The sequence below is a fragment of the Marmota flaviventris genome, chromosome 18, assembly GCF_047511675.1.
Source record: "Marmota flaviventris isolate mMarFla1 chromosome 18, mMarFla1.hap1, whole genome shotgun sequence".
Lineage (NCBI taxonomy): Eukaryota > Metazoa > Chordata > Mammalia > Rodentia > Sciuridae > Marmota > Marmota flaviventris.
The window spans coordinates 16,288,749-16,304,397 of NC_092515.1; the positions used below are offsets into that span (position 1 = coordinate 16,288,749).

A 15,649-nucleotide genomic window follows, 5' to 3' on the forward strand; every position below is an offset into this window, starting at 1 on the left:
TTTATCTTGAGATAGGTTCTCACTAAGTTGCTTAGGGCCTCACTAAATTGCCAAGGCTAGCCTCGAATTTGCGATCCTCCTGCCTCAGCCTCCTAAATTGCTGGGATTACAGGTGTGTGGCACCATGCCTGGCTATTTTTTTTAAATCGACACATTATAATTGTGTCGATTATACTTATGGAGTATAGTGTGAGGTTTCAATACATGTATACATTGTATAATGATCAAATCAGGGAAAGTATAAATTGCCTTATATATTTATCATTATTTTGTGGTGCAAGCTTTCAAAAGCTTTCTTCTAGCATTTTGTTTTGGAGATGGACACAATGTTTTTATTTTTATTTATTTTTATGTGGTACTGAGGATCAAACCCAGGGCCTCATGCATACAAGGCAAGCGTTCTGCCACTGAGCCACAACCTCAGCCCCTCTTCTAGCTATTTTGAATATACAATACATTATTGTTAACTATAGACACCCTGCTATGCAGTAGTACACCAAAACATATTGCTTCTCTCTACTTTTTGCTTTTCTTTCTTTTTTTGTACTGGGGATTTAACCTAGGGGTGCTTAACTATGAGCTATATTCCCAGCCCTTTATTTATTTCTTACTTTGAGTCAGGGTCTCACTAAGTTACTCAGGGCCTCACTAAGTTGCTGGCCTGGAACTTGGAATCCTCTTACCTCAGCCTCCTGTCTACTCTTAACTTTGTACCCATCAACCAGCCTTTCCCCATCTTTCCCTTCCTTTGACCCTCTTCAGTCTCTGGTAATCACTATAATCACTATTCTATTCTCTACTTCCATGAAATCAACAACTTCTCTCTCTGTCTCTCTCTCTCTTTTTTTTTTTTTTTTTTTTTTGGTACTAGAGATTGAACCCAGGGGCACCTAATCACTGAGCCACATCTCCATCACTTTTTTGTATTTTATTTGGATACAGGGCCTTGCTAAGTTGCTTAGGCTGACTTTGAACTCATGATCCTCTTGCCTCAGCCTCCAGAGCTGCTAGGATTACAGGTGTGCTCCACTGCACCAGGGTTATTTTTTATTTTGAGACAGGTCCTCACAAAACTGCTTACAGCCTTGCTGAGTTGCTGCAGCTGGCTTTGAACATGTGATCCTCCTGCCTCAGCCTCCCAAGCCACTGGGATTACAGGCATTTACTACCCTGCCTGGCTTGACATCAACTTCTTTACATTCCTCATATGAGTGAAATCATATAGTATTTGTCTTTCTGTATCTGGCTTATTTTGCTTAACATAATGTGCTCCAGATCCATCCATGTTATCACAGCTGACAGGATTTGATCCTTTTGTTGTGAATAAACAGTATTCCATTGTGTATATATGTACCACATTTTCTTTATGCATTCATCTGTTGGACATTTAGGTTTATTCTAAATATTGGCTATTGTGAGTAGTGCTACAATAAACATGGAAGTATAGTTGTCTGTTCAACATAGTGATTTCATTTTCTTTGGTTGTATCTATTAGGGTATATTACCTATTTTTCCTCATTAGGGGATTGATAGATTATTTTTGCCTATTTTTGAATTTGAATTAAATCATATATTCATATAATTTGAATGTGATATGATTCAAATTGAATCATAATCTGAAGCCGAACACCAGGATAAAATTGGCCATGTAAGATTGCCTGTTTTTCTTTAAAAAAAAAAAAACTATATATATATATATATATATATATATGTGTGTGTGTGTGTGTGTGTGTGTGTGTGTGTGTAAATTATAGTTGGACACAATACTTTCATTTTATTTATTTATTTTTATGTGGTGCTAAGGATTGAACTCAGTGCCTTGCATGTGCTTGACGAGTGCTCTACCGCTGAGCCATAACCTCAGCCCCTAAGATTGCCTGTTTTAGGTTATTCTCTCCACAAGCCAAAAACTTGCACAATGAAGTGGACTCATAAAGTTTGGGGTGGATTTGCGGGCCAAGATCCTATCAGTGAAGTTAACAAGTTCAACAAATTGACAAGTGAGGAAGCCTCTTCTCAACAGATAGTCTGGAATTTCAGAGTTCCTTTGTTCAAAATCCTCTATCTCTTAGGGACTGACCATTGTATGCAGAGACCTGAGCAAAGCAAATGGAAAACAGATCTTAAAGGGGTTTCTGGCCTGGGTCCAAGGCATAAGGGCTCAAAAAATGCTGCATGTTTAGGGAGACTGTTGTGCAGGGATCCAGGAAGATGGTACATTTACTTTGAGGCGGAGAACAAGCTTCTGTCTCTCACATTCAACTGATGTATCTGAGAAAAAGTGAACCTCTTCCTTCAACTCTCAGGTCTTCCCTTCCATCTTGTTCATTTTCTACAAACAAAGGGTTTTTTTTTGTTTTGTTTGCTTCTGTTTTAAAATAATTTCAGACTTAGAAAAGTTACAAAATAGAACAAAAATTCCTGTTATATCTTTCATCTTGATTCTGTTAACATTTTGCTATGTGTGCAAATAATTTCTTTTTCTCTGTATATATGTGCATATTTGTTTTATGACCCATGTGATAGTAATTTGTAGACATGATCCTTTACCCTTTGGCTCCTTAAATACAAGGACAGAGCTGGGGCTGGGGCTCAGTGGTAGAGAGCTTGCCTACCATGTGTGAGGCACTGGGTTCGATCCTTAGCACCACATAAAAATAAATAAAGTAAAGACATTGTGTCCATGTACAAATAAAAAAAATTTTTAAATACAAGGACATTTTCTTACATGACCACAATAAAATTGTTGAAAGCATAAATATTAAAATTAAAATATTATTATCTAATCACAGGCCTTATTTAGATTTCTCCACTTGGCCCAGTAATGTCTTTTATGTTCTCTGTGATCCAGGATTCCAATCTAGGATTACACGATTCCTTGGACTCCTTGTTGTTTTTTGTTTTGTTTTGTTTTGTTTTTGTTTTGTTGTTTGTTTTCCAGTGTTGGGGATTGAACCAAGAGTCTTGAGTGTGCTAGGCAAACACTCTATCACTGATCTACACCTACAGCACAATAAGACTACTTTAATTCGGACAATTTTCTCATGATTATATTTTATCATTTTTGACAATAACATTTATAAGGAGTAGAGGCCAGGTATTTTTATAGGATGTACCTCAATTTGAATTTTTCTGATTTTTCCTCTTATTGAGAGTCATGTTGTACATCTCTGACAAGAATACCACAAAAGTAACGTTGTATCCTTTTCAATGTGCTCCATCAAGTACATGATATTGTCAGTTTGTCACATTAATGGTGATGTTAACTTTAATCACCTGGTTAAGGTTATGTCCACCAGACTTCTCCACTGTAAAATTATATTAATAACTAACTTGTGGAGAGATCATTTGAGACCATGTAAATAAGCTCAAAGTTTCTTCCACTAGTGTTAGGCAAGAATCCATAATGATTCTGGGGTGAATTAATTACTATTATTATAGTTGCCAAATGGTGATTTTGTAGTTACATAATTCCTTCTACATTTATTATCCTTTATCTTCTTTGCATTTATTTGTATGAATGTAGTAATATGTCCTTTTTGCAATAAAATAGGGGTTGTAGCCAGGTGGCACATGCCTATAATCCTAGGTACTCAGGAGGCTGGGCAAGTTCAAACCTAACTTTGGCAATTTAGTGAGACCCTGTCTCAACATAAACAATTAGGGCTGGGGTTGTGGCTCAGTGGTAGAGCACTTGCCTAGCATGTGTGAGGCACTGGGTTCGATTCTCAGCATCACATGTAAATAAATGAAATAAAGGTTCATCAACAACTAAAAAATATTTAAAATAAAATAAACAATTAAAAGTGTTGGGGATGTAGCTCAGTGGTAAAGCATGCCTGGGTTCAAAGTACAGTATCAACAAAATAAGATAGGGGCTGCATATTTGAAACTTAACAAAACTTTTAAAATGTTGTGTTAGATAGTAAGCCAAAGCTCAGACCTTCATAAGAAAACATCTTGGAGAAAAAATTCTTCATAGTTTCACCATCTGTATCAATTTTATATTTTAGAATCGAAGGCTAGCGGTGATTTTAGTTCAATTCAGTGTGCATATCAGATGTATAGTTCTTTAAGAAGAGAAACCTAGGGATGGGGTTGGGGCTCAGTGGTAGAGCGCTTGCCTAGCATGCGTGAGGCACTGGGTTTGATCCCCCTCACCACATAAAAATAAACAAATAAAATAAAGGTATTGTGTCCATCTACAACTAAAACATATTTAAAAAAAAAAAAGAAGAAGAAGAGGAGAAACCTAGGGCTTGGGGTTGTGGCTCAGCTGTACAGTGCTTGTCTAGCATGTTAGGCACTGGGTTCGACTCTCAGCACCACATAACAAATAAATTTAAAAAGTGTTATGTCCATCTGCAACTAAAAATAAGAAAAGAAGAAGAAGAAGAGAAACCTATCTTCGCTTGGAGAGACAGTAAAACCGAGAAACCAAAAGCACATGGTCTGCAGTGGATCTGAATCTCAGTGCTGCCTAATTACTTCACCTCTGCAGGGCACTATGTCCTGTCTGTAAATGGAGTAGCACCTGGTTTAGAGGAGAGTGTGAGGATTGAATGAGTCAATATGTGGAAATAATTGAGTACCTTATTTGAGGTCAGGGCCTAATAAATACAAGCCCAGTTTATTTTTTCCTATATCTACCTTCTCAGTTTCAATAATGTTTTATTTTATTCAATGCATCACAGTTTTATTTGTTCTTTCCTAAGAACAGTTGCATTCCTCTGTGAAACTGCTTATTTTGATTTATCATGATTTTTACTATTATTACTATTGATATTAGTATGTATTCAAATAAATATATAAACATGAGGATATTGATAAAGTCAAGAAATTAAAGCATCAAAAAGGAAAATTCCTTTCAATTCCTTAACTCAGAAAAAACAGCAATCCATATCTTCATAGATTTAGACTTACATAATTTTTTTAAAAAATCTTGCTTTCACACTGTTATAATTTATATACATCAGTGTATATTACAAATGCTCTTCCAAGTCAGTGAGTAGTTCCTTGTACCTTCATACTTCTCCATTTTTATTTATTTCTTCTTTCTTTCTTAGTTTTTTTAAATTTATTTTTTAATTTTAGGTGGACACAATATCTTTATTTTATTTTTATGTGGTGCTGAGGCTCGAACCCAGTGCCTCGTGCATGCCAGGCAAGCGTGCTACCACTGGAGCCACATCCCCAGCCCTTGTTTTGTTTTTGAGACAAAAATCTTGATTTGTTTCCCAGGCTGGTCTCAAACTCTAGGGTTCAAGTGATTCTCCTACTTGAGCCTTCTGAGGAACTGGGATTACAGGTGTTTACTACCACACCCAGATTTTACATCATCCTCATTATTATTGTTATTGTCATTATTTGTTGTTTTCAGTGCTAGGTATTGAATCTCAGGGCTTTGCACATCTAACCAAGCAAGCTACCACTGAGCTCTATCCCCAGCCTTCAATTATTATTATTTCAGGTAGACATTATGTCTACCTAATGTTCCATTCTGTGGTTTATCATTATCATTCTTCAATTGCTAAGACATTTTTATTGCTTCCAATATTTTATTTTTACAAGTAAAACTAAGATGAAGTTCCTTGTACCTTCATTCTTTTCCCTTATACTAATTGATTAGGTGGCTTTTATAAAGCCAAGTTAATTGTGATAGTCAGGAGCAGAAAGCAAAGCAGAAAGATTTTAAAAACTTTGCAGTTTTTAAAACTGGAGCTAAGGAATGTGGTTGTTAAAGACATTATAGCCACTAAAGAAACACTAATGACTGCCCAGAGACAATAAGAAAGATGGCTTGAGTATATCTAAAGCATTGGCAAGACCACACCCATCTCAGGCTCAAGGGTGTAAAAGTAAAAATTCCTTTGCAGAGAGACTATACAGAGGGGCCTAGGAAGTTGTTCTACCATGCTTAGCCACACAGGTACTCAGAGGCTGCTGAAGCCATGGTCCCTGGGGGCTGGGCTACTACTAGAGATGGTGGCAGACCTTGGTGCCAACCATGTGGTGCTGGTTCTGCAGCAATGCAGAATTCTGGAGTTAGGGGGCCAGGCAGGCTGTAGCAGGCTTGAAGTCCCTGTAGGCAGCCCCTGTAGAGATGTGAGCAGGAAGCCAAAATTGCAGTGGAGACCCCCCAAGATTAAGTGTAATACCAGACATTTCAAATGTGGAAATATGAGGAAAGCTGCAGGAACCAAGCAGAAACAAGCCAAGAGAGAGGCCATGTGGGCTGCAGCCAGCAAAGCCAGAGTGGAGCTGGCTTTGGACAGAGAACATCACCATGCTACGTGCTCCAGATGCCAGACATGAACCACAGGACTTGTTTGCCCAACTGGATTTCAGTCTTGCTTTGGTCCCATCCCTTCTTTTTATGCCCCTATTTCTCCTGTGTGGAATGGAGCTGTTTACTCTGTACCTTTATATACTGGATATTTGTAACTTGCTTTTACAGAGGTTCATGCTGAAAGTTTGCCTTGAGTCTCAGAGGAGACTTTGGACTTGGACTTTTTGGGCAATCCTGGAGCTGTATGGGAATTCTTGGAAATGGACTAAATGTATTTTGCCTTGAGAGATAGGCATGAGCTTTTGGGCGCCACAGCTGGAATGTTATGGTTTAGATATGAGGTGTCCCCACAAAGCTCATGTGAGACAACGCAAGAAGACTTAGAGGTGAAATGATTGGGTTATCAGAGCCGTCACCCAACCAGTGCATTAATCCTTTGGTAGGGATTAGCTGGATGGTGAGTATAAGCAGGTAGAGTGTGGCTAGAGGAGGGTAGGTCATTGGGAGGTAGGTGTGCCTCTGGGGTTTACATTTTGTCAAGGTGAGGACAGCTCTCTCTCTGCTTCCTGGTGCCATGTTCCCAGCTGTTTTCCTCCACCACATTATTCAGCCATGATGTTCTGCCTCACCTCTGGCTCCAAAGAATGGAGTCAGCTGTCTATGGACTAAACCTCTGAAACTTTGAGCCCTAAAATGCCGCAGTCTGGCTGGGCACAATCAGGAGCCACTTGTCAAAAGAAACTAACTTTATTTTTAGAACCACACACCAAACAAAACAGCTTCTCGGGAAAAACCCTCAGAGCCTCAACTGCCACCACCGGCTTTTTACAAGCCTCTCTCTCCCCCACAAGCTTCTCTCCACCTCCCACAAACCTCCTGCTCTTGAGGCCGATTGGCTGGGTCACGTGGGCGGAGCCAAAAAAGTCCCCCAATGAGCAGCTCCGTGGTCTGAAAGGGCAGGGAAACAGTCCAATGAGCATCACCGCAGAGGAGCCAATCAGCTAGATGTTGCTGGGGCCGAGGAGCCAATCAGCTAGATGTTGCTGGGGCCGCTGTGAGCCAATCATCAGCCGGCAGCTGGAAGTTTGCTGGGGCCCCTTCGGCTGTGGCTCTCAACATCTCCCCCTCTCTGTTTAAACAACAAGCATGTGGTTTAGGGACCGTGCCTGTTAGGTAGTCCAATTCAACATATGGTCCTTACCCGTCATCGGATGAACTGACCTCTAGGCGTCAGCCTCCTGTCTTAGGTTGGTACCACTGCAATTGGATCATACCCGTCACTGACTACCGGTCCAGCATACAGCTATACTTGTGGATAGGCCTTTGCACCAGTGGGGGGGTGAAGTTCTTTGCCTCACCTCTGTTGGCCCCCAAATTTTAGACCATCACTAGTAGAGGAGGATGCAAAATGCCATGACATTAAGCCAATTGAGGGCTCCTTTGAAAAATTGTACCACCGGTGACATCATCAGCAAAAATACCCCAACACTACCACAAGTCGCTGCACCAACAGATAGTTCACAATGCATACAGGTGAGCTCACAATGTGTCCAGGCAAGTTCTGCAAGCAGTTCAGTGATGGCTATTGTAGAAGCTGTAGATTGGTTTTATCTTTGACTTCACCAGCACTGGGATGAAGATAGGAATTCTGGCAATAATGGCTAAAGAAAAAATTATGTAACATTACAGAAGGCACTAAAAGAAAACAATTTTCTTAACAATTTACATTGTCTTCACCGGCACTGGGATGAAGATAGGAATTCTGGCAATAATGGCTAAAGAAAAAATTATGTAACATTACAGAAGGCACTAAAAGAAAACAATTTTCTTAACAATTTACATTGTCTTCACCGGCACTGGGATGAAGATAGGAATTCTGGCAATAATGGCTAAAGAAAAAATTATGTAACATTACAGAAGGCACTAAAAGAAAACAATTTTCTTAACAATTTACATTGTCTTCACCGGCACTGGGATGAAGATAGGAATTCTGGCAATAATGGCTAAAGAAAAAATTATGTAACATTACAGAAGGCACTAAAAGAAAACAATTTTCTTAACAATTTACATTGTCTTCACCGGCACTGGGATGAAGATAGGAATTCTGGCAATAATGGCTAAAGAAAAAATTATGTAACATTACAGAAGGCACTAAAAGAAAACAATTTTCTTAACAATTTACATTATCTTTAAGAGAATTATTAAATATAATGAAAAGGAAAGGTGAAAGTAAACAAACAGATCTGTTAACCTTCTTTTTTGTATACATATTAAAACAATCCTCAACAGTTGTTTACCCAATTTAAATTAAACCATATAAATCACGTGAAAAAAAAATATTTGGATCCATTTTATCATGAGCGCTCATCATATATGATATATGGACATACGCACATTCAAACATATAACACAAAACACAAGTGTGCACACATAATATAATACATACAACACATAACATTATAGTAAAGGCCTTATAACTTTTTACAGGTGAAATCTCCATTGCAATGTTTAAAAACTCTATAGTCAAAAAATAGAACTGATCAGCAAAACATTAACCTAGGTCTGTATGAGCTCAAAAAACAAAATAGAACTTCATGATATGGCAAAGGGCAATAATAAAATAGATATTGAAAAAAGCATCCTGGTTCTGTTGCAGATGTAAGAATAGCCAAACTGGAGTTTTGGATATCAGTTGTTATGGATTTGAGCCAAATCATCTTCTTTTTGGTCTGTAGAAATCGCTTTAGTTAATCTTTCTGGAATCCAAATCGGCTGCTGTTCTCCCTGTGGAAACACATAAACAGACCCCCGACTCCAGACAATCACTGGGTCAGGACCTTGGTTAATCTCTCTGGAATCCAAATCGGCTGCTGTTCTCCCTGTGGAAACACACAAACAGACCCCCGACTCCAGACAATTACTGGGTCAGGACCTTTCCATTGTCCTGTTAGAATATCCTTCCAAAGTACCTTGGGCTTATGTACATTTTTTGGACACATATGCCTTTCCGCAGCACTAAGTCCTGATGAATCCAAATTTAAAAAGTTTAGAGTAAAAAGGGTTATTTTAAGTTTATCTTTGGGGAATATATACCCCTTCCCAATTCCTTCTTTTTGCTTTAATAAGTACATTTTAATAGTTTGATGAGCTCTTTCAACTATGCCTTGTCCCTGTGGATTGTATGGGATTCCTGTTATATGAGTAATGCCAAATGTTGAGCAAAATTGTTTAAAAGAGGTAGAAGTATAACCAGGGGCATTATCTGTTTTTAACTGTTTTGGAACACCCACAGTGGCAAAATTTTGTAAGCAATGAGCTATAACATCTTTAGTTTTTTCTTCGGCATGAAGGGAGCCCATCAAAAATCCAGAAGAAGTATCAACTGTAACATGCAAATATTTTAATTTTCCAAATTCTGGCAAGTGTGTGACGTCCATCTGCCAAATATGGTTAGGTATCAATCCTCTAGGATTGACTCCAAGATTAACTTGTGGTAAAAAGGTCACACAATTTTGACATTGTTTTATTATTTGTCTAGCTTGTTCCTTAGTTATTTTAAAACGCTTTTGTAAAGTATTAGCATTGACATGGAACTTTTTATGAAAATTTATAGCTTCTTCTAGTGTAGAGAAAATATGTATGTCATGTGTAGTTTTATCTGCTAAATCATTGCCCAAACTAAGGGCTCCAGGCAATCCTGTATGTGCCCTGATATGTCCTATAAAGAATGGATCTTTTCTGTCCCAGATTAGACTTTGTATAGTGGAAAGCAAAGAGAAAACAGTAGAAGAAGGGGAAATCCTACCAGCATCTTCAAGAGATACTATAGCATTAACTACATACTGACTATCAGAAAATAAATTAAATACAGAATCTTTAAACATCACAAAAGCTTGTAAAACTGCATTAAGCTCTACCTTTTGAGCTGATTGTTTGGGTACTAAAAATGTAAAAGTTTGATCAGGGGTAACTACTGCTGCTGTACCATTATTTGACCCATCAGTGAATATATTTGGAGCATTCATGATAGGTGTTTTTCTTGTCATTTTTGGAAAAATTACAGGATGCAATGACCAAAAAGACAATAAAGGATTAGATGGTAAGTGGTTATCAAATGAAACATTAGATTTGCACATGATTATTGCCCAAGTATTTAACTCATTAGCTAACTCATCAATTTGATTCATAGTATATGGAGTAATAATTTTATTGGGAGAAATTCCAAACACTCCCTTTGCTGCTTTTATTCCTTTGAGTATTAATTGTCCTACAGCCTCAGGATACCTAGTAAGAATAGTGTTAGGAGAATAAGATAAATGTATCCATAATAATGGACCTTCTTGCCAAAATACTCCTGTAGGAATATTTTTTGTTGGTAGTACAATAAATAATAAAGGCAAACTTATATCAATTCTATCCAAATGCATATTTTCCATATATGTTTCAATGATTTTTAATGCCTTTCTTGCTTCAGGCGTTAACATTCGGGGTGAATTTGGATCTGATGGACCTTTTAGGATATCAAATAAAGGTCCCAACTCTCCTGTTGGTATACCTAAATAAGGCCTTATCCAATTTATGTCTCCTAATAACTTTTGAAAGTCATTAAGTGATTTGAGTTGATCTACTCGTATTTGAATTTTTGGTGGACGGACCATGGTTGAGGATAATAGAACTCCTAAATAATTAATTGGAAAATTTAATTGTACTTTATGTATTGCTATCTCTAGATTATAATTTTTTAATAAGTTTGTAAGTGTGGCATAACATTCTAGCAATGTGCTTTTATCTTTGTGTGCTAATAATACATCATCCATATAGTGAAATATTTGTAGTTCAGGATTTTGATTTCTAAGTGGCTGGATTGCTTTGTTAACATAAATTTGACACATAGTTGGGCTGTTAGCCATCCCTTGAGGGAGTACTTTCCATTCATATCTCTGATCAGGACCTTCATGATTCAGTGCAGGGATAGTAAATGCAAAACGTGGACTATCCTCAGGATGAATTGGAATTGAAAAAAAACAATCTTTAATATCTATAACTAAAACATACCAGGTTTTTGGCAAAGCAGACAACTGAGGAATCCCTGATTGAGCAGGTCCCATAATAACCATCTCATTATTAATGGCTCTTAAATCTTGCAATAATCTCCATTTACCAGATTTCTTTTTGATGACAAAAATGGGAGTATTATGGGGAGATACAGAAGGTTGTATATGTCCTTCCGCTAATTGTTGTTTGACCAGGTCATGGGCTGCTTGTATCTTTTCTTTAGTCAGGGGCCACTGAGGAACCCATACTGGTCTTTCTGATTTCCAAGTAATTTTTATTGTCTCAGTGGCCCTTTCTGAAAATCCAACCCATGTCTGTCTGTTCCTTGATCTATTTGTATTGGTGCTGCTATACCTTGTTCTTGTTTTTCTAATCTTTTTCCTTTCCTAAAACCTTGTCTAGTCATAATAGTGGGTGCATTTTGGTTGATGTTATTTGTTAATGTCAAACCTAATTGATCTAGGACATCTCGTCCCCATAAATTTACGGGAAGATGATCCAATACATATGGCTGTATAGTTCCTTCACATCCTTCAGGATCCTTCCAATCTAATACCATTGCACTTCTATGGGGATTAGTCGCCACTCCTAGGCCTCGAAGCGTTTGAGTGGCTTGTTGTAATGGCCAATGTTTTGGCCATTCTTGACGAGAGATGATGCTAAGGTCTGCACCTGTATCCAGTAGCCCATTAAATTCATGTCCTTGAATATTTAGTTTTAGCATGGGGCGAGAATCTAAATTTAAAGAAAGCATAGCCCAATCTACACCTGTGGAACCTAATCCCTTGGAACCTCTTTCTACAGTACGACTGGAAAATTTATCATGTAGGCTGGGTATTATTAGTAACTGTGCTATTCTATCTCCTGGTGAAATTACTGATATACCCTTTGGAGAACTGGCTATAATTTTTATTTCACCTTCATAATCGGGATCAATTACCCCAGGACTTATCATAAGTCCTTTTAGAGTAGAAGAGCTGCGTCCCAATAATAAGCCTACTGTTCCTTTGGGAAGAGGTCCTTTCACCCCTGTGGGAATGATTTGAACTCCCATCTCTGGAGTTAGTACTGCTCTGGCGGAGGCGCAGATGTCCAACCCTGCGCTCCCTCTGGTTTGTCTGATGAGGGATCTGATGGACAATGTGTCCTGGGCACTACCCTGATGGGGTTGCTGGGTTCCTCCAGTGCTCCGTATATTTGTGGTTTTGGGCCCCGGAGCATTGGGCCCCCTTGTCCATTTTTTGGCAATGGAGCCTGATGCCTTTCTCCACGATATCGTGGATAAACACCTGGTCCTTGTTCATTTTTTGATAATGGAGTACCCTCTATGGTGGTTTGAGAACGGCATTCATTAGCCCAATGTCTCCCTCTACGGCATCGTGGGCAAATACCTGGTATTCTACTCCTTGGATACCTAGTTTTGTTAAACCCTCCTCCAATGGGGCAATTCCTTTTAAAATGTCCTGTTTGTTCACAATTGTAGCATGTTCTTGGCCTGGCATCTAAAGCCTGTTTTACTGCAGCTGCCACAATTTGCCCTTGTTCATTAATGTCTCTGGCATCTAAAGCCTGTTTTACTGCAGCTGCCACGACTTGCTCTTGTTCATTAATGTCTCTACATAATTTAATATATGTGTTTAAATCTTCATGTTTCCATGGTCTAATGATATCTCTGCACCAACGATTCGCTTGCTCATAAGCCAGGTGTTTTAGTAATGGCATTGCTTGTTCTGTATTCCCAAAAACTCTGGTAGCTGTTTGAATAAGCCTATCTACAAATTCAGCATAAGGTTCATTAGCTCCTTGTATTACCTTAGATAATTGACCTTGTAAACCTCCATGTCCTTGTAAAGTCTTCCATGCCTTAATTGCATCTGCAGCAATTTGTGCGTATACGCCAGGATCATATGCCATTTGTTGCTGCTGATCCTCATAAGGTCCCTTTCCTAACAACATATCTAGATTTCTCTGAGGATAACCAGCTGCTGCATTTCGCCTAGCCGTCTCCTTGCAAAATTCCTCATTGGCAACCTTCCATAACAGGTATTGTCCTCCATTTAGCACAGCTTTACACATATTAGCCCAATCTGCTGGCGTCATGTTCAAGTTGTTAATGGATTCGACCAAGCTTACAGTGAAGGGTGCTTGAGGACCATAGGTTGTTACAGCCTCTTTTAGCTGCTTCACTGTTTTGAAATTTAAAACTTGGTAAAATCGCTGCCCTCCTGCCTCAAATACAGGGCATGTTAATATTTGAGATCTTGTCTCAGGATCCCAACTATCAACTGCGGGGGTTGGGGACCTCCCAGCATATGGAGGTGGCCTTGTTAGTTGGACACTTACGTCCTCTGGTGATAGAAAGGTGTTAGTAGCAGTCTCCTGTAGAGGTGGTGCTGTTGGTTGGACACTTACACCCTCTGGTGATAGAAAGGTGTTAGTAGCAATCTCCTGTTGTAACTTTCCCCCTGATGGCTTTTTCTGTTTTACACTTTCTTTCTCTGTCTGACTAACTTGAGAGGCCTTCTCTTTTACTTGAATCTTTTCCTCTGTCTGACTAACTTGAGAGACCTTCTTTTTTACTTGAATCTTTTCCTCTGTCTGACTAACTTGAGAGACCTTCTCTTTTACTTGAATCATTATGTCTTCTCCTTCCTCTACCATTGTCTGAACTGAAGGCTTTGGACTAAGCAAACAAGATACGAACGTCCACAATGGCAATGTGCCAACTGGCAGAGTCCCTGGGCTTTTCTTTTCTATTCTTTTTAAATCTTCACCATGATGGTTCCATTGTGATATATTTAACAACTCCTCCTTAAAAAGCCATGGGCTACATTTTTGTATTGTATCAACGTATGCCCTGACTGTTCTTGATTTTACTGAGATGCCTCCTTCCTCTAACAATTTACTTAACACTCTTTCAGTTTGTTTTTTACTAATTTCTGATCCCGTATTTCTACTATAATACAACCCAACAAGATGACGCCAAACAAAACCGAGACAGAATGAGATAAAAAGGGAACAACAAAAAGTCATTATAGCCTTTCTATCCTCCTGACATGTGCATCCGTCCTTTCTCCCTATCTGTTCCTCAGACGTAAATAGTTTTTCCTCAGATGTGAGCGGTTTTTCTTCCGTCTCACTCATCTCCAGGGACAGGCAACTTAAAACAAAAGTGAAACAAAATAACAAAAGAAGAATCTTAAAATGGCTACCCATCCTCTCGCCCTGCCCTCAGGGGCGAGCAGTTTCACTTACCCTCAGTCGCTCCCCGTGCGAGCCACCAAATGCCGCAGTCTGGCTGGGCACAATCAGGAGCCACTTGTCAAAAGAAACTAACTTTATTTTTAGAACCACACACCAAACAAAACAGCTTCTCGGGAAAAACCCTCAGAGCCTCAACTGCCACCACCGGCTTTTTACAAGCCTCTCTCTCCCCCACAAGCTTCTCTCCACCTCCCACAAACCTCCTGCTCTTGAGGCCGATTGGCTGGGTCACGTGGGCGGAGCCAAAAAAGTCCCCCAATGAGCAGCTCCGTGGTCTGAAAGGGCAGGGAAACAGTCCAATGAGCATCACCGCAGAGGAGCCAATCAGCTAGATGTTGCTGGGGCCGAGGAGCCAATCAGCTAGATGTTGCTGGGGCCGCTGTGAGCCAATCATCAGCCGGCAGCTGGAAGTTTGCTGGGGCCCCTTCGGCTGTGGCTCTCAACACTAAAATAAAGTTTTACTCTCTTAAAAAAAAAAAAAAAAGAAAGAAAGAAAGAGGGCTGGGGCTGTGGCTCAGTGGTAGAGCGCTTGCCTAGCATGTGCAAGGCACTAGGTTCGATCCTCAGCACCACATAAAAATAAATAAATAAAATAAAGGTATTGTGTCCAACTACAACTAAAAAAATATTTTAAAAAAAAAGAAAGAAAGAAGAATATACAGCCAGGCATGGTAGCACATGCCTGTAATCCTAGTAACTCCAAAGGATGAGGCAAGAGGATTGCAAGTTTGAGGCTGTCTCAGCAACTTAACAAGGTCCTAAGCCACTTAATGAGACCCTGTCTCAAAATAAAAAACTAAGAGGGCTGGGCATGTAACTCAGTGGTTAAGAACCTCTGAGTTCAATCCCTGGTTTCAAAAAGTGAGCAAAAAAGAACATAATAGATTGTTTATGAGAGGCAAGTGGACAATATATGAGAAAAATGTCTTTTTTTCTCATTGTAAGTCAAAGAAGGGAAAAATAAGAAATAAGTAATGGGGAAACTGAGACACAGAGTGACTAAGTAGCTCATGCAGTGTCACACACCAATAAATGTTAGAG

General features: G+C 39.1%; 1 protein-coding gene across 3 annotated transcripts in view; it reads left to right on the plus strand.

Moving 5' to 3' along the window:
* The window catches only part of LOC114097375 (zinc finger protein 570), a 63,787-nt gene that overhangs the window by 33,700 nt on the left and 14,438 nt on the right, over window positions 1–15,649 (plus strand). The gene's annotated exons all lie outside the window — the stretch shown is intronic.